Below are 19994 nucleotides of genomic sequence, written 5' to 3' on the forward strand. Positions count from 1 at the left end.
CACACACAGGATGGAGAAAGACACAATAGGGAAAACACAATTGTGTGTGTTTGTGGTGTGTGTATTGTCTATTTTAATCCTTTTCGTGTTGTACCAGAAGAAAAGATAACATACGACACCACCGTGTGTGTGTGTGTGTGTGTGTGTGTGTTTATCTAGCTAAAGACAGATGTGATTGTCTGACTATTGGGTTTTTTAACAGGGAAAGGTCAATGCACACTCTCATCACTCATCCTTCACTTATTTTCCTTTCTTTTTCTTTCTTTCTTTCTTTCTTTCTTTCTTCCTTCCTTCCTTCCTTCCTTCCATTTATACTTTTATTCTTTCTTTTCTTGCATCTTTCTTTCTTTCTTTCTTTCTTTCTTTCTTTCCTGTCTTCCTTCCTCGCCTCTCTCTCTCTCTCTCTCTCTCTATCTCTCAGTAGAGAGAGAGTATGATGTGGATTTAAACGTTGGTTAAAAATGGAAGTGTATCTTTTCAAAGATTCACACTAAATACAGACAAATAAAATAAAAAATTCTTCAGAAACGCTTTCAGTGCAGATTAACCTGATGGATTGGACAAGTTTGTTTTGGGGTTTTTTTTTTCCGCCTTGTCATCATTCCTGTAGCCAGCTCTTTCAGAGCGGCCGTGAACCAGTGCCAGTGCTCCTTACACAATCCTGAGGCTCCGTGCCAATACCAATTGATTGGATTCAGTCTGATACGGTTCTAAAGAGCCTGGCGGACGTTCAGGAGTGTTTTTCTGACGAACCAAAATCAGCCGTGCTGACTAATCCAGTCAAAAAAAAAGTTCAGTCAAATACATATATCCAGAATTTATGATCAGAGTGTTCAGTGAATATAGCATGTTTACTTTTACACATGTGTATTGTGTGTGGGTGTGTGTGTGTGTGTGTGTGTGTGGGTGTGTGGGTGGGTGGATTTAAAAGCGGTCTGTGTGAAGAAATTAGGCTTTACAGTACAGCTGGCCTGCGGAGAAAATAAGGCAATTTGTTTTCCGCCAGGTCTCGGCAGGGATGCCGCCTCAGCATTTCCACTCTTCTGTTTGTTTGTGTGTGTGTGTGTGTGTGTATGTATATGTATGTGTGTGTGTGTGTTTCTGTTTTGTGATTTCCGCTGCGATGCTCTGTGTGTATGTTCCACTACATTAAGTTAATTGACCCGTCTTTGGCCGAACGCAGACTCGAGAAACAAGCGCTGGTTTCCCTGGGAAAAGTGCTGCAGTGGCACTTTTGTACTCCACACCTGCCCCTGTTCCACGCCGGAGTGTGTCTCTGCCCACGAACGTCAGCAGCATTCGCACTTCCCGGCAGTGCCTCTCGGATACGGATAGCTGGACGTCCATGCTGGTCTGTAATTACGGCGGTTTTATCGATACAGAGACCTTTTTTTTCTCCCAGCCTGCTTAAACGATTGTATGAGTGTTATTGATGTTGGAAATGGAAAAGGATCGAGGGGATGTTTAGTGAAATCCGACGTGCTGGGAGAAATGGAAGAGGGGGTTCTGGCGTGGACGAGGCCGGATTATGTTGTGATTTGGCTGGATGTGTGCGTAGTTTGGCAGGAGAAATAGGAGCGTCTCCCAGTGGACGGTTTGTCCGCTGTCAGGGTGTAATGTGCAGCTCAGGGCAGAAGGTAGAACTTCCAAGACTGAAATATACTTATTTCTAGCTTAGCGCATCTACAAACAAAGACCTAGACTGTAACGTAAAGAAAATACGCAGGATATATTGGTTCAAAATTGTTTAAATGATCTGTGTACTTACAAGTGGATTTCATTGGAGAAATCCGCCATTTTATCCACCAAAAAAGAGTTAGCATTAGCAAATCTTCTCTTATCAGCAGTGTATAATATATAATTTGCCTCTATGAAGCCAGATCTCTGTTGCTCTTGACCTGATTCTGTCCCAGAGGAAGCAGAGGAAGGGGCGGAGCCATTAGGGAATGCCATATTTCAAATTTTGGCAAGAAATCGCAAAAATTTTCTGAGAAATCCACCATACACAAATATTCGTACCAAAATTTTCTAATTTTCTTCCTCTGGAAGTTGTCCTAGAGGGTCAGTGCTATAAGCTACAGTAGATGATATGTGATTTCCATTTTGTACAAATAATTATTGTTGAATTTTCCGAATATACCGTAGTTTCTTTTTAATTTGTTAGGTTGATTCCCCCTGGATGTTCTGCGTCGCCTCCATGTGAGGCCTGTGAGAGATTTGTGATTTACGCTTGGCTTCTTTTTTTCTAAACTGAAGTATAAATCCCTTAGAAATCCACTGAAATCACCATACTGTACTACAGCTACAAAGATGTCATGCAACCTGTAGTTTCAAAGAAAAGGGTTTGTAGTAGAGCTTCTCATGGTTAACCAGAAACAAAACATGTCACCTTTTTTGTCTCATGTCACGATTTACATTGAGCAGCCACGCAGCTTCATGTTGTACCACATGTTGTATTGACGCAGTTGTACACTTTGGCTTTATTTTTCTTTAAAAAAATTTAAGTTCGCTCTTCTTCTTGTGCCTCGTTATTCACTTTCCAAGCTCTTTACTTATTTAATTCTTCTTAAAGTTTCTTAGTTTTTTTTTTATTTAATAGTAGTCTTTCAGTTGTTCAGTTAATTTTTAAAAATCTTTTTACTTATATTAAGTTTCTTTAGTCTGTAATTCCTTTATTCTTTAATTTCTTATGTTATTAGTACAAATGTAACACAACGCCATTTTCTGTATGGGAATTTTGCTGAAACCTGGCAACCCTGCCTACAAACTAGAACAAGTTATCCATAAAAAAAAAAAAAAAAAAACTCTGTATTTGGCTCCTGATTGGCTCAAAAAGTGTTTGTGTTCTCTGGGAAGGAGGGGCATACTGTCTCTCCGCTGTCACTCACAGTGATTTTAGCCAATAGTGGGTATTTGTGAGCTCATGTATGTGGAAGAGGGCGGATAGCGCTTTCATTTGAGTGTGTTACACTGCACCGTGACGCAGCATGAGCAGCAGTTTTTTAAAAGATGTGTTTGAAGATGTGTTGGCTGGCTTCACGTCTCAGAGAAAGCATGTTAACCTTCATCCTCGCCAGCTGGTAGGTGTGTGTGAATCCAGACATTTGTGCAGAACTGGAGGCACCTGGACTTAAAACAGGAACAAAATAATCATGTGATATTTGTGTGTGTGTGTGCGTGTGTGTGTGTGTGCCTGTGTGCGTGCACGCTTTGGAAAGTGAAGCGTTCAGACAAAGCCGGAGATGAATCAGAGACGTCTCTTATATCTTGTGTGTTTTAGACAATGATGGCTCATGGGAAAATCTGCGTGTGTGTGACGTTACACATGCATAATGAATTACACGATGCAGAAAAAAAAAAAGGACCGCCTGCATAAATAACTGCTGATCAGAGGAGCTTAGAAGGTAAATCCTATCTCCTTTCTCTCTTCTTCTTTATCCCTCTTGTACTTGTGTTAGAGCTGTGCACTTTGGGATGTGTGAGGTTAGCATCACAGCACTGTGCATGTGTGTGTAAGCAGTACGCTCGGTATCTATCTCTCTCTCTCTCTCTCATACACACACACACACACAGACACACACACACACACACACATACACATACACACTCACACACACACACAGCTCTTCCATTGATCTCTGATCGTTAGGGATTAGTCTGTGTCTAAAACAGGGATGTAATTTGCCTTTTCACTACATGAGCGTCAACATGAAAGCTCAGCTGATACACTACAGAAATCAGGTCAAATTTACAGTAACATTATAAATCTGAGCACCTGAGTGATATCCCAGGACAAAAAAATTGTCATGCAATAAAAAATTGTTACTGCCTCCTTAAAATGTATTGATGAAAGGATATATAAAGGGGTTACACTTCTAGCGAAAACTATAACAAAATCAATTTCTTAGCTAAATCACTTCTATACACGACACGCATGCATTAGGCTTTTAACTTTTTTAATTCTGTATTTAGTTCGTTTTTTTGTGTAAGATGGAGTTACACTGCTGCGGTGAGGACAGACCCACAAAACTGGACAAAAATGTGAAAAAAGATCACGTGACGTTTTTCCAGTCTTCAGCATGTCCAGGTTCAGTGAGTCTGTCCTGACTGTAGCCTCAGATTTCTGCTCTTGGCTGAAGGAAGTGGAACCCGATGTGATCTTCTGCTGTTGTATCCCATCCACCCCAGGTTTCTATGTGTTGTGCGATGCTTTTCTGCTCACCACGGTTGTAACGAGTGGTTATATGAGCTACCATAGCCTTCCAAACCAGTCTGGCCATACTCCTCTGACCTCTTTCATCAAATCACTGGATGTTTTTTGTTTTAATTTTATTATTCTAGATATTTCTCTGCATTGTCACTCATGGCAACGAGATGCTCTACATAAACACCATGTGTGTGCGAGACAGTTTAATGGTTCAGTCAAAGGTCTAATACTTTCTTCCGGTTTTAATATCTTGTTGAATTACAATCAGCTCAGCTAGGATATTTGTTCTTTGAAGTCATTTCCTCCCACACACACAGGTGTGCTAGTGTGTGTGTGTGTGTGTGTGTGTGTGTGTTGTACAGACAGGAGGAGAGCCCTGTGTGGGTTTGTGTGATGTTCCCAGTGTCAGTGACCCGTCTTTTAGCACTGAGCCTCTGTTGTCCACACTAAATAGACAGTTCAGCCGGGTCGTCTCCATGGCGTTGGTTGCTAGGATGCCGCTCTATCAGAACCAGAGTGTGCACTAGGCATATTAAATTACCAATATTAAATTTCCACAATAGCATTCATAACGTGATAACTGCCGAACACTTAATCATCATGGTGTACGATATCATCGCAGCATTCTATTATGAAATGATAGAATATCACTGATTTATGAGACTGCCTTCAGCAGAAGGAGACGTGTGATGCGGCCTTTAAATCTAAATATAATGTTAGAAGATTTTTTTTTTTGCCTAAAAATGAATCACAAAAGTGCAAAAATGCCTGAAGTTTCATGTCTGGATAAAACTGGATAGGCTGTAAAGGCTGTAATTCCTCCATGTCTCTCTAGCACTTTAATCGTAGCCAGTCGTGATGTATGGATGCGCCGTGACCTGTCGAGCTTCGCCTGTCTCTCACTGAGGCTCTCGGGGCGTCAACTTAACAGCATCGCTTTGCTTTAAGACAAACGGCCGTCGGGAGGCTCGGGTAGGGCGTGCGAGAGTTAAATATTCATCACGGCATTAACTGCATGTCACAAACAACCCACTGCACCACGGCGGCCATTTAACACCAGCACCAGCATCCACGACTGGGCGGCAAGAAAATAAACAGTACGCAGAGCTAAAGCACACCACAGCTCTACAGTAATCAATAATATATACCATAAATCCAGCGTAAAGAAATCTCACGCGTGCTAGAAGCATAAACTAAGGACACGACAGTACGGACCAGCCTTAAAGGAACAGTACATGATCGTTTTCACATCCTGAAGTGTTTCATTTCTTACTTATTTCTAAATAATTACATAACTGTCAAGAAGAAGAAGTTTATCTGAAGGATCGTGTCTTCCATTCCTACTTTTTTTTTCCGCATCCTGTGTGACTTGGCAGAACATCGGTGTGTGTGTTTGAGTTAGTGCTCGTGAGGTTTGAGGAATGCACAGTCCTTCACACATTTCAGCCAACAGGATGACTTCGTCCTCTGATCTGTATGTGTGCTGTTTATGTTACATTCTGTGCGAGTGAGTCTGTGTCTGTAGGACTGTATCTGCCATTACAAGGACAGAATGCCATCTGTAGCCTCCCACACACACTCTCCCACACACACTCGTACACACATACCCACAGGCTTTACCTGGCTCTCCGGAGACTCTGGCGTAAACCATTAGCTGATTCACTGTGCTGTGGAACGGTGTTGTGGTTAGAGGGTTGGAAAATTGATGTGTGTGTGTGCGTGTGTGTGTGTGTCTCATAATAGGACATTAGTAATTAGAGAGTGACATTAGCGGTGGAGACTCATCAGTCTTGTGAGGGCTTAGAGAGCTGGCGCTGACACGCAGACACGACACGGATCATTTCAGCTCCACGTGGCGAGAACAAGTGTGGAGGGAGAGAGGGAAATACCCTAATATGTGAGGGGAAAAATGTGCAAAACCGTCCCATGGGAGGAGCCCTAAAACACAGAAACACCCCCAAACATGAGAACGTATCTATTTCTCAAAAAAAAGAGTAGGAAAAAAACAAAATAAAATAAACATGAAATGAAAAAAAAAAACATAAAAAATTAAAAATAAAATAAAAATTAAAAAAAAAAAAAGTAAAAAAAATTAAATAAAAATTAAAAAATAAAAATATAATTAAAAAAAAATATTTAAAAAATATTATTAAATTCTGTTCAATTTTTCACAGGGTAATGAGTTTAAAAATAGGCAAAGAAAAAGAGAAAACCTCCCCCAATTGGAGGAAAGCTCATTGAAAACAATTTACGCAAACAAAAATGCAAGGTCCACTAAAATTATTGTGAAAGACCCCAAAAATGGAGGGTGAAACAAAAATGAAAGAAGGTCTGCTAAAACCGGGTAGGAAAAACCAGAACTGGGAAAGTTTAGAAAAGAAACCCTAAAGCAGATTTAAAAAAAAATATAAAATGATTGGAGAAAAAGACTGAAAGCTCTCCAAATTAAAGAAAGGCTGGCATAATTTGAGATGAAACATGGGTGGTATAACCGTAAATGGAAAAAAAATCACCAAGTATTTGCAGGAGAGACTTTCTGAATTCCCATCTCATTACGATGTTAAATCAGAGAAACTACTTAACTTAGTCTTCAATTTGTCAGTGTTTCCACTGTGGATGCAAAAGCAAGAAGAATCTATTTGAATCTTATTTCCCTGTGTGTGTTCACTCAGGAGACGGAGATCAGCAAGAAGAGAAACGAGTGCGACGTTCTCGAAGAGGGGGTGAAGAAAAAGAGCCAGTCATGTCAAACCTTGGTAAGAGCTTGTGAAATGAAATCTCTTCACTTCCCAGTCACACTTACAGACAGGAGCGTCATATTCGGGGCTCTTCAGGGAGCTGTTCCCTGCAGAGGTGTCGATAAAGTTCTCGAATGTTGAAACGACATGTCAGTGTTACTCCACTGCTGCCTGGGCACTGGGGAAATAAACAGGCACTCTGTTCTCTGATCAAGGATTGCAAGTGGCCTGCAAGCTTTAGGATTATAATCAATTAATGACAAGTTAAAGTGGAATTTGTTATACAATTTTGCAATTTTTAATAAGCAGGTTGAATGGCAGGTTGAAGATGAGTGACAAGTTGAATCGAGGGTGTGTGTAAACTCTAGTGTGAAACAAGTTATTATTAAGTAAATTATTTTTACAGGTACCCTATCAGGAATTTAAAGGAAAGAGAAAAGCCTTAGCTTGACAGTGTTGTAGACTGTTTTATAGCTAGTGAAAAGCTGGAAAGCTAATATGATAGTCTGAGGTTAAAAACTTTGTTCAAACCTGAAAAGCAGCAAAGGCATGAATGGATGGATAGATGGATAGGTAGATGAATGGATAGATACATGGATGGATAGGTGAGTGGATGATTGGATGGATGAATAGATGGATAGATGTATGGATGAATGGATGGATGAATAGATGGATAGTTGTATGGATGGATGGATGGATGGAGGGGTATATGGATAGATGAATGGATAGATGAATGGATGGGTGGATAGGTAGATGTATGTACAGATAGTTGGGCAAATGGATGGGTATACAGATAGGTAGATGAATGGATGGATGGATGGAGGTGTATTTGGTTAGATGAATGCATGGATGAGTGGATGCGTGGATGAATGGATGGATAGATGAATGCATGGATGACTTGGATGGATGGATGGATGGATGGATGGATGGATGAATGGAGGTGTATATGGGTAGATGGATGGATGCATGGATGAATAGATGGATGGATGGATAGATGATTGGATGGATGGAGGGGTATATGGGTAGATGAATGGATGGGTGGTTAGGTAGATGTATGGACGGATAGTTGGGCAAATGGATGGGTATACAGATAGGTAGATGAATGGATGGATGGGTGGATGAGTAGAAGGATAGCTGGATGAATGGGTAGATGGATTTCTCTCTCTGTCCTCCCCACACACCAGTAATGTTATTGGAATATCCAGCAGTCTAGCACTGTATGGCAGGAAACAGAATACTGCTTATCACTCCTTTAAGTCCAGTCCTGCATATATTCTCTGTAAACACACTGAAACACTCTCTATATCTCACTCGCTCGCTCACACACACACACACACACACACACACACAAACAGTTCTACCTCCCTCGGGCTCTCTCTCTCTGTCTTTTTGTCTCCGTCCTCCCCACACACCAGAAATGGCTCTCTGCCTCGCGGGTGTGCTGTCATGGCAAAGCAAAGGAGCAGCAGTGTGAGAGTGGCAGAAGGGAGATGGAGGCAGATGAGAGGGCGGGGGTGGAGGTATGTAGAGAGACTCATCTTCGCTGAAAGCCTGGGGAACTCTTTGGATGTGGTCTTCCCTTTATTTGGTAAAGAAAAGCTTTTGAGATGGACGGGCGCTGCACTGTGTCCTTAGCTTCACTCCACATCCATATTGTATGATGTTTTGACTTTTATGCTGTTATACATGTTCCATATGCGATAAATAAATAATCTGCTTAAATAATACACACAAGACGGGTGGAAAATTTTGTTTTCTGTCGTAATTTGTAATAGAACTCTGAGCTGAACTGGCTGGATGGGTAGATGTACTGTGTGTATGTATGGATGGTTGGATGGATGGAAGCAGGGTGGGTGGATGGATGGATGGATGGATGCATGGTTGGATAGATGGATGGATGGAAGGATGCATGGTTGGATAGATGGATGGATGGATGGATGGATGGGTGGATTGATGGATGAATGGAAGAATGGGTGGGTGGATGGATGCATGGATGGATAGATGGTTGGATGGATGAATGAATAGATGGAAGAATGGGTGGGTGGATGGATGGATGGATGGATGAATGGATAGACGGATGGATGGATTGCTGGATGGATTGCCCAGCCCTACTCCTACTGTTAAAATGTTATATGTAATATTATATGTGTTATTATGTAATAAAATATTATGACAGTATTGTGACCTAGGTATGGCTGTGATAGCAATAGTGTGTGTGTGTGTGTGTGTGTGTGTGTGTGTGTGTTACATAACACAGTATATTGCATAACACGTGACTGTGATGATTAATGAGCAAATCAAAGTTCAGTTCTATGACATGAACATTAAAGTCATGACTGTCTGTGCTGCCTTCGTCTATTCCATCTACAGCTACAGCATCTAAAAATGCTTTCCTTTGCATGATTTATATAATTAGGACGAGGCGGACACAGTGTCGGTGCAGCAGTTTTGCGGCGTTAAAATTGGATTTCTGTCCTGCAGCCCGTGTGCATATGTTAATGCAATTATCGCCTTGAGCCGTGTAAAAAATTGGTTTTGTGAGTGTGTGTAGGACGGAGGTAACTCAGTGGGAGTCAGCAGCGTAACTGTTGCTCTCCTCTGGGATTCTGTACTGAAACCACAGGCGGCGGCGTTCTCACAGTAATGACTGCAAAGCCGCTGAACTTTACCATACACAGATGTACGCCCACAGATGCTGAGTTGTTCGTGCACTTACTGTATATACGGACGAGTGACAAATTAAAGGGAAAAAAAACATAAAGCCTGTAAGTAAAAGATGTTGGGCCACCACAAGCCAGTTTCCTCATATGAAATGAAAGCTTGTTCTTTTCCTTTCAGCTGCTCCTGTTAGGGGTTGCCTCAGCGGATCATTGGTCCGCATATTTGATTTGGCGCAGTTTTTATGCTGGATGCCCTTCCTGACGCAACCCGCCCCAATTTTATCCAGGCTTCGGACAGTGCACTGTTGTGTGCAACCCCAGTGGCTGGGTTCGGTTCCCTGGCTGAGAATCGAGCCCAGGCCACGGCGGTGAGAGCACTGTGACCTAAACACTAGTCCTCCTGGGACCCCTATGAAATGAAAGCTAAAGTTCACATACTGAGGTAGCAATGTTTAATATAGAAGAGAATCGAAATCAAGGAAGATAGTCAAAAATTTTGAAGCATGCTGTTCTGAACTTGATGAACTTGGGGAAGAGCTTCTAAATACTAAGGAAGTTGAGAAGGAGCCCTGTAATGCTAATGAAAATCACAGAAGAACTTTTCAAGACTGAAAAAAATTAGGAAGAAAGCAAAGTTGAGGAAGAGTCTCTTAAGACTGGGGAAAAAGAAAAGGCTTCTCAATACTATGGAACTTCAGGACCAGCATCGCAGTCAAAGATGAGTTGTCAAGGCTGATGAAATTGAGAAAGATCAAAATCAAGAACAATGAATTCAAAGAAGAGCATCACAATCAAGAAAGAGCCTTTCAAGAGGAAGATGAGGAAGAGCTGATCTAGCCTGACAAAGTTGAGGAAGAGTCTATCAGGCCTGAGGAAGTTGAGGAAGAGTCTGTCAAGACCAAGGAAGGTGAGGTAGAACTTCTCATGACTAACAAAGTTGAACAAGAGTTCCTCAAGTCTGAAGAAGTTGAGGAAGAGCCTCTCAAGCGTAGAAAGTTGAGGAAGATCTTTTCGAGACTGAGGACGTTAAGGAAGAGGTTCTCAAAAATAAGGAAGCTGAGGAAGAGGGTCTCAAAACTAAGGACGTACAGGAAGAGCCTTTCGAGCCCAAGGAAGAGTCTCTCAAGACTAAGGAAGGTGAGGAAGAGCCTCTCAAGACTAACGAAGTTGAAGAAGAGTCTCTCAAGTCTGAGGAAGTTAAAGGAGAACCTGGTGATATCAAGGCAAAGTCTGAAAAAAAAAAACAGGAAACATAAAAATCCAGAAAGTAGTAGCAATAATAATAATAATAATAATAATGATAATAATAATAATAATAAAGAAAAAAGTTAAAAAAAAAAAAAGGTTTTAAAAAACAAAGTCAAATAAAAACAGCATAAAATAAGAAGCAGAAATGACAGAAAAACTAAATGTGATAAAAATTCTAAAAAGAAATAATTCTAAAAATAATCAAGTAGCCATTAAAATAAATAAATGTTTATGATAAAATAGTAATAATGAATTAGTTAAAGAAAGGAAATGTTGCTCAGAAGAAAAAACATTAATTAAATATGTAATATAAATCAACTTTAAATAACACCAATAACTGGTCATAATTGCCAAATTGTACAACAAATACACAACTCAGTAAAAAGATTTTAGACTTCAGAGGCAATAAACAGCCTCTTCAGTCTAAAAAATTAAAGAAGAGCATCGACATGAAGCAGGAACCTTTCACGCCTGAGGAAATTCTGCAAGAGCTTCAAATCAAGGAAGATTTCCAAGAGAAAGCAAAAGAAGTAGAAATCTGGAGCTGCTGTCAGTGGAGTTTCAGTCTGGCTCTAAAACATGCTTTCACAGCCTTTCCTGCTCTCTAGTATCTGTACTGTCAGCAGTGTCTCCTACTTTCTGGTCTTTGGTCTTGCAGGAGCCACGGTGCAGTTGTTACTCAGCCTGACTAAGTTGTTTGGTGTGACGGATAAGCGTGATGGATGCAGCGCTAATTAAAGCGGTTTGCAGTCGTAGCCAGTGAACATGTCTTGTGCGCAGTCTTATCTCCACTTAGGCAGCAAAACCATCTGTGTGGTGCAGTAAAATGTAGCCTTAATGTTTGTTTATACAGCGGGGGTCATAAGGTCAGCGTCCAGCAGCAAATAATTGAACATTTTCCTCAACTGAATAGGCTAGTACACCTGCTGAAGAAGACGCTCTGATTGGCTGAAACCAACCAGAGATGGAAATCATCGCGCTCTAAGCTCTGAGTGAATGAGGAGCGAGAGAGGAGAAAAGAAGGATTTGCAAGTGCCGAACGGAGCAGATTTCCAGGAAGCACCCGACATCCATTAACCCTGTTCTCTCATTGGACGAGTTCCTCTGAGCCACGGCATCCACTTAAAGAAATACACTCTGGAATGGAGATGGAGGAGTACCCTGATGAGAAGTACTGAGCCAAGACAAGCCAAGACTCGCTACACACTGCACCCACACGGCGAATCAGCGTTTATTCCAGCTGAAGCTAACAGTAGGTCGAGAGCAATGTGTTTGTGTGTTTGTGTGTTAGTGTGATTAGTGTTCACAAAGAACAGCGCTGTTGAATTCTCGATTCTGATTGCTGAGAAGGTGTTGATTCATTTTCTGTAACAGCGGCTCGGCTCACAGATTTCGCCGCAAGGATTGGATCGCAATCTCATAAGAATTGGATGAAGCCACACGAGAGCCCTAGAATATTACTCTTTAGTAATCTCTTTATCTCAATGAGCCTTCCTTTCCGTCTCTTGCTTTTCCTTCACACATCTTTCGCATCATCTATCATTCATTGCCATCTCATTTCCTTTAGAATAAGAGAAAGACATTGCTCTGTCTCTCGTCCCGTCTCTGAGTGTTCTTCATCCTTATCTCTTCTCCTCGTGTCTTATCACCCTGATGCCAAACGCCCCCCCCCCCCCCCCCCCCCTCCCACTCCCCCCCACGCAGTCCGACTCTCAGTCTATCGTGTGTTCGGTGTAATTCTGGATCGATGCATTGCGAGTGGGATGCCAATGCAATCATGGCTTAGTGCAGGACAGATTGGAATTGACTGCAGGGAGTAGGGACTGCAGTCCGTTTATGAGCCTTCCCAGTGTGTATGGATGGAAGTGGCGCATTTATATATATATATATATAAATGTGTGTGTGTGTGTGTGTGTGTCCGTCTCTGCGCCTGTGTGTTAGTGTGTCTTCTGTTTGGGTATTTTTTCCTTCGCTAGTTGCTTTGACATCTTATCCTTGTTTTGGTGAACATGTCTCCTCTCATTTCTCCTGTGCAGCTCTTTTCAGGATTAATGTTACTGTTCTGTAATTGCAACGAAGTAGACGTGTAGCGATATACTCCTCCAGAGGCAAAACTAAATACACAAATTTCTCATTCCTAAGATAATAGATTTCCTAATAGATTACTCTAGCTAGCTTAATTACTCAGTAATGTAATTCAGTTAAAGTTAAGCTAGGTAGCTAACAAATCATTTTAAATGGCACTAAATAATATACTAGCCTAATATTAGCTAGGTGGCTAGGGAACTCGGATACCTACTAACATCAAATACATCAAGTATCTAAGTTAGCTAATCGTTACTTAAACTTAGCATAGTGCTGTGTTTAGGTAACTAGCTTGGCTGAGCTTGCTACACTACTGTATTGTATTAATTAAAGCCTGTAGCGTATGCTACGCTGTATTTCAAGCAGGCAAAATGAACATAAAGGTGTTGTGATTGGATGAATAATTTTAACTTTACACACTTGTATCTTGAGTTTAATTCTATTATTTTCATCTGAAAAGAAATGGTCACTGATTAATTTTGATCTGATGAAATTATGAAGCATTTATGATATTGACACATATACAAGAATATGAGTTTGTGTAACATTTAATTGTAACATGACCTTCTTTTGAATCATCTCATTATAATATCTCTCGAGATTAAATCTACAAATGTGATGGGTTTTCTTTCCCTTTCCTTCACTTTCCTTTCCTTTGCTTTCCATTCCTTTTCTTTCCTTTCTCTTCTTCACTTTCCTTTCCTTTCTCTTCTTCACTTTTCTTTCCTTTCCTCTTTCCCTTTCCTTTCCTTTCCTTTCCTTTCCTTTCTCTTCTTCACTTTTCTTTCCTTTCCTCTTTCCCTTCCTTTGCTTTCCTTTCCTTTGTCTCATTTGAATAATAAATCTATGAAACTGATAGGTTAGAAATTTGCAAGCACTTCCTACTCAGAATGTCTTTAGCCTTCTTCGTGCTGAAATCTGAATTTTTGTATTTAAAAAATTGGCTAACTTGCAAATTCGACTTTACTGAACAAACCACAGTTTTCACATGTACTGTATTTCCTGTTTATTTCCTGTGTACCAGTTTAGATTTGGGCAATCTAAAACCTCATGTACGATTGTTGTCATGGTTACATAAGCTCCTCGGACAAAAAAATTTCATTTCATGTGTCATTTTATTCCTAATACTTGTTTACAACTTTGCTTGCTTTAATAAGAGCGCCAGTCCTGTCAGGTAAGGAATCCACCAGTGTCTTCAGGGACTTCCTGTCAGTTTTAGCTTACTCCTCCACTGATTGGGTTGCGAGTCAGCTCGGGTTCATGCTCACTATTTTGGTGTTTCTCCTGCTCTTCCAAATAATCCCACAGGGATTCTGCAGCCCAGTAAAGCCAGTGTTCCCGTGTTTCATCATGCTCGTTAAACATCACACGTCACAGTCGTCATCCTGGAAGGTGGGCGTGTCACTGAGGAGTTCTGCTTGGACATGCTCTACCTCGTGACACTGTACAATAAGATAACACTGATGATGTATACAGTGTAATATGTGTATATTATTGGCACCTGACTGCTTGTGGTTTGAGCTGAAGAGCGGCGGCTGTCAGGAGTTTAAGTGGTGTTACAGACGCGCCTTCTGGATGTTGATAGAGTGTAATTAAGTTCCCCTCCACAATAAGGAACACTGCTTAATCTCTCCATCCATGCTGAGAGAGAGAGAGAGAGAGAGAGAGAGAGAGAAATCAATGCTGCACTTAGTCTTATCCTGTGATTTGGGATGTTAAGCTAATTACAGAGAGCTATTAAAGGCACACAGTGTGATTTTCAAATGCAAGTGATACATAAATGTGAAATGTGTCATTCTCGTCTATTCTCTTCTCCTCTCTTCACTTCTCCTCTTTCCTTTCCTTTCATTTTTCTTTCCTTTCCTTTCCTTTCCTTTCATTTCTTTCCTTTATTTCATTCTCTTCTCTTCCTTTTGTTCCTGTCACACACAAACACACACACACACAAAAAAAAAAAAACGCAAACACACTTTATTCACCCAAAAAGCCTAAATCTTTTTGTATGAATAATTGAGAATCTGTGTGTGTGTGTGTGTGTGTGTGTGTGTGTGTGTGTGTGTGCGTGTGTGAATGTGTGTGTGTCTCCCCCACAGGAGAGTGAGCTCCAGAATGTTTTGCAGAGGAAAACGCATTTAAATGTGCACTCACTCTCCGACATCCAGAAGACCACAGAGTGTGAGCAGGTAAGCGGCCTTGGGCTGTTCAACCCCGCGCCTCTCAGGATCCTCTTGTCCAATCAGATGGCTCTCTGTAGCCCAGTGCAGCATGGGAGTGGCCGCCCACACGCTCTCAGATGGATGAGTTTATCACGCAGGTTTATAGATGATGTGTGTCAGCTTGAAGCAGAGGCAGGAAGCAATATCCCTTCCCTCAACTCCTCCAATAGGTACTGGCCGTGTGTGTGTGTGTGTCACACGGAACATACAGTATTCATAAGAACAACATAAGAACATGCGGTTAACTCCAGAATTATTGGCACCCTTTGTGAAAATGTAGAGAGGTCACAGAGGCCACGCCTCCTTCGCTGTGAGAAGCACTGAGGGATGAACGAGGGAAAGGGAGAAAGAGTGAGTGGGAAATGCAATTTCCTGACTGGTTGCTGTGATTGGTATGAGGTAGACTGCTGATCACTGAGATTTAGCCTCCTTATCCAGTGTGTATACATCTGTTTGTATGTGTGTGTGTGTGTGTGTGTGTGTGCGTTATCTGCCCCTAGCTCTTGAACTGATATGAAGCATTATCAGACAGACGGATATGAGTCTGCTGTTCTCTACACCAATGGATATTACACTTTTGTTTGAAACGAGCGCTCATCATCATGATGTAGGCTTATAAAAAAAAGCATTTTCTCTTTACTGAGCCATGAGGTTCTCTTACGGCCCTCAGAGCATTTTCCGTGAAAGGAAGAGTGAATTCGTGAATCTGATTGGTCAGAACCTGATGCTTCATTTTTTCGTAACAGCTGCAAGGCAAATCAAAGGTTTATATTAATGCGCTTTTTTAAAATATAGTATTGTTTCTAAAGCAACAGCTTACACATGGAATTGTGTATCACCCTCTCCACGTAAACGGATTTAAAAAATACATTTTGTGTGAGGAGATGTTTGTATGAAAGGAGTCTTCAGCGTCAGCACTTTGTAACAGTTAGTAATATTTCCAAGAGGTTGAGGTTTCTCAGTAACGTCACAAGCTAATTTTTTTGTCTTATTAACTTCAAGAGAGAAAAAAGAGAGGCTGGTATTGGAATGATTGGATATAGCTGCTATAATGTAAGTGATAATAGGCTCTAACTTGTTCTATATCATTAAATGTAACCAGAAATTGATAAAAAGCATGTTATTATTAATCATTGGCAAGTAGCTGTGCTATGAGAGAAATAAAACCTTTCAAGACATGCTGTTATTGAAAAATAATAACTTTGGGGTGGTAACGGTAACTTCTTTCATTGATTATTTTCCTAAAACAGCACACCCTGAAGTGTTTTATTTCGAGCACACACAAAGAGAAATCTCATTTTTGCTGCTTGCCACATACACTCACACACAGTTTAACTATAATTGAATCATAGTTAAGGATAAACAATATAATATATATTTTTTTATCCTATACCCCGGGTTAGATTTTTATCTCATCTTTCCTAAACCTTTGAAATGATGCTGACTCGATAAACACCTCCATTTAGCCACGTCTGACTTCAGCACTTATCATCTGCGCTCCATTACTTTTGCATTTCGGATCCTCCACTCATACCTCGATCGTGTGATCCCAGTGTTTGGTTCTGTTAGTTATGTCTGACTCCTGGCATCTTCAGTCACTTTGTTATGTCTGTCTACCTGTAGCTGTGTCTGAGTCACACTTTTTTGGGGTAAACATATCTCGATGTCTGACTGAGAGAGAGCACAACTGAAGGAGGTGTGTTGACAAACGTCGGTGTTGCTAAAAAAGATCCCTTCATTACACATTTATGAATCATCCAAGAATGGGAGAGAGAGATAGAGGGAAAGTGTGAGAGAGAAAGAGAGAGAGGGTGGGAGGGAGCTATCACTTGGAAAGGGACTGTAACAGCTCCCTGATGCCCTGCTAAGCAGCAGGCTTTAGTGAGCTCATGGGAAATGTGATATCATTAGAGATATATTTCACGCTAGATTGATGTTATTTATTGTTTGCTTTACAGTGACTGGCTGTGAGCGGTTACACCAGAACATCAGATAACAATCTGTATTATAAAATGGAGTTAAAACAGCCCGTTTAGACCTTTTGTCGTTTATGATATAAGGAATGAAAGATGACAGGATGTGCTGTTTGGGGAAATTCATCAGCGATGGAGTGGCCAGATATGAAGATTCTTTTCCTGATTCTTTTCCCATAACTGCACATCATGAAATGTTTCATTCCTCTTATACTACAGCGATTTGCCAACAACTACAATTTTTTATTCATTAAAACAAGTCACAATGTACTTTTTATCCGTTTACAGTTGTTAGTTCCTGTTATCCGTTATAGTGGAACAGCTATAAGCATGAGTGATAATCTTGTTTTCTTACTTTCTCTAAGCTAATAAGACTCATTAGACTTTGCAATGGCAGAAAACGTAAAGTTACAGCTTGATCTTTGACTGTTACAAAGCGCTGACACTGGAGACTCCTTCCATAAATGTCACCTTCATATCACATCAACAATTATGTGTTACATAACAACACACAATCTCTTTTAATATGTGTGTTATTAGTCTTAGAATATGTTGAACATCCACCATACAAGTCTCTGTGTCAGTTGTACTTTTTTGTATTTCAATACAATTGGAAAAATATATATTTTTAATATTTTTAATACTTACATTTATGGCATTTGGCAAACGCCCTTATCCAGAGCGACTTACAGAAGTGCTTTGAAGTCTCCTTCAATAAATGCATCCTCAGTGTGGTTTACTAGGTCAGGGACTAAGAGTACTCTGATCAGTTCTCTTGGAGAAGTGCTCAGAGAACAACAGTTAAATAAAAAAAAACAATATATTTTATATTTATTACAGTGTATGCACAGGTATAAGGGCAAATAAGGCATGGACCGTATGGGACAGCTACCTGCTAAACATAATCCGTGTAATATGATTCACAGAAAATATTATTCAGGTTCATTAGAGAAATTGAAAGAAGCACCTAAAGGTTTATTTTTTTAAGTACATTTAGTATGGCTCCTTGTTTAGGAAAAGATTTAAAATGAATCATTCCGAACACACGTTTAATTCAGTATATACAGCTATATCAGAAAAGCTTTTCAGGAGAAAAAAAAAACACTGAGCTGCATTTTTACTAAAAATAGACTGGATGTGTCAGAGCATCAGCAGGGAAGATATGGGATCTGGTCATGAATATGGGTCACACACTTCAGCCAGTCGTCTAGGACAACAGATTTACAGCCAAGCACTAAAGACAGGACTTTTAAAAGGTAAAGGTGTGAGATGATGCAGTGCTTGTCTCGATACGCAAGAACGATATGTTTAAAGCAGATTTAAATTCAAATTAATCTAAGTAGATACACAATCACAAACAACTTTAACACCTGCTCATTCATGCAGTTATCCAATCAGCCAATCACACGGCAGCAGTGCAGTACATATAATCATGCAGATACAGCTCAAGAGCTTCAGTTAATGTTCATCAGAAAGATGTGGAATGGTTGCTGGTGCTTGGTTGAAGTATTTCAGAAACTCCTCGATCTAGAGTTTAGACAGAACGGTGCGAAAAACAAAGAATATCTGATCCTGCAGGCGTGAATGCCTCGTTCATGAGGGAGGACAGACGAGAATGACAGACAGACTGGTTTGAGCTGACAGGAAGGCTACAGTAACTCACATAACCACTCTTTACATCCGTGGTGAGCAGAAAAGCATCCCGTAATGCACAACATGTAAAACCTCGAGGTAAGCAGGTGAAGGAAGCACAGTAATAAATACAAATTATGTGATAACATATGCTAACACTTCTAAATAATAAACACTTGTAATTGAAGAAATTAGCATAATAAACTTATGCTTGTAATTAGCATAATAATAAACAAATGTTTATCGATATAGAGATGACCAGTTCTATCGAGTCGCCGTAACTGAAAGACTTTTGCTCGGCACACTGGGTGAGAAAACGTGCCGCTGTTTAAATACGTGTATCTGAATTCTTACAGCGTGAGCATAAGTGATGCTTCTTGTTTTTTTTTTTTTTGGAGATACTTGTTCCACACATTTTGAACATTTGCTATCGGGACACTGGATGATTCTTTGAGAAGAACAGATGCAGCTTCGCTTTGAACAGTTGGAAGCAGGCGGTGGAGGTTAAAACCCCCCTCCCTTTGGCGTTCTTAAAAGTAAAACCTATCCATCCTTGTAAAAACGAGAGAAGATTGCTCTAAATCCTTGCTCATCATAGATTTTTACGAGGTCCGTCTACACGCAGTGACCTTCTTAGCAGGTAAACCTAATTAATATTGTAGTGACTGCAGATTATACGTATAGTGCCTATGGTGGTTTGCAAAAGTATTCACCCCCTTGAACTTTTCCAAAGTGTTACAAGCTGAAAGAGACATGAATAATGAATCTATTTTTAAATAAATCTGAAATAAGGCTGCTGGAATAAGGCTATGAGGAGCAGCTGTGTGTGTATGTGTGTGTGTGTGTGTGTGTGTGTGTGTGTGTGTGCCTGTCCCAGCTCTTTTATCATCACTTACTCCCTGATCAATAGAGAACCTGAACCTCCTGCCGTCTCTGCTTTCAAGCACTTCTAAGTGCACTTGAAAGAGGGAAGGTCCTATTTTTACTTCAGTACATTTTTTTTTGTACAGTGGAAACTTATTAAGGAGTCTGAAAAGCTGTCTGGGCAAGGAGAATCCCTTTTTGATTGATTTTCAGAAGTCAGTAGAAGAGACGTCAACAAGGTTAGAGAGGTTTGATCCAGACTTAAATTGACTCTGAGTGTGAGGGTGCGACAGTGACAGCGAATAAGGAAATGAACTGTGAGTGAGATCAACACCTGGTGGAATTTAGCAAGAGAAAGCGCTAGCTAACTG

General features: G+C 40.5%; 1 protein-coding gene across 4 annotated transcripts in view; it reads left to right on the forward strand.

The window, feature by feature from the left end:
- Positions 1-19994, forward strand: part of rimbp2b (RIMS binding protein 2b) — a 104090-nt gene that overhangs the window by 33316 nt on the left and 50780 nt on the right. For all 4 annotated transcript variants that reach the window (XM_026945873.3, XM_053236302.1, XM_053236304.1 and 1 more), the window contains exons 3-4: positions 6880-6963; positions 15032-15121. The gene's annotated coding sequence lies outside the window, so the exon portion shown is untranslated. The remainder of the gene's footprint in view (positions 1-6879; positions 6964-15031; positions 15122-19994) is intronic.

Source organism: Pangasianodon hypophthalmus, chromosome 8 (assembly GCF_027358585.1).
Source record: "Pangasianodon hypophthalmus isolate fPanHyp1 chromosome 8, fPanHyp1.pri, whole genome shotgun sequence".
In the NCBI taxonomy this organism is placed as follows: Eukaryota; Metazoa; Chordata; class Actinopteri; order Siluriformes; family Pangasiidae; genus Pangasianodon; species Pangasianodon hypophthalmus.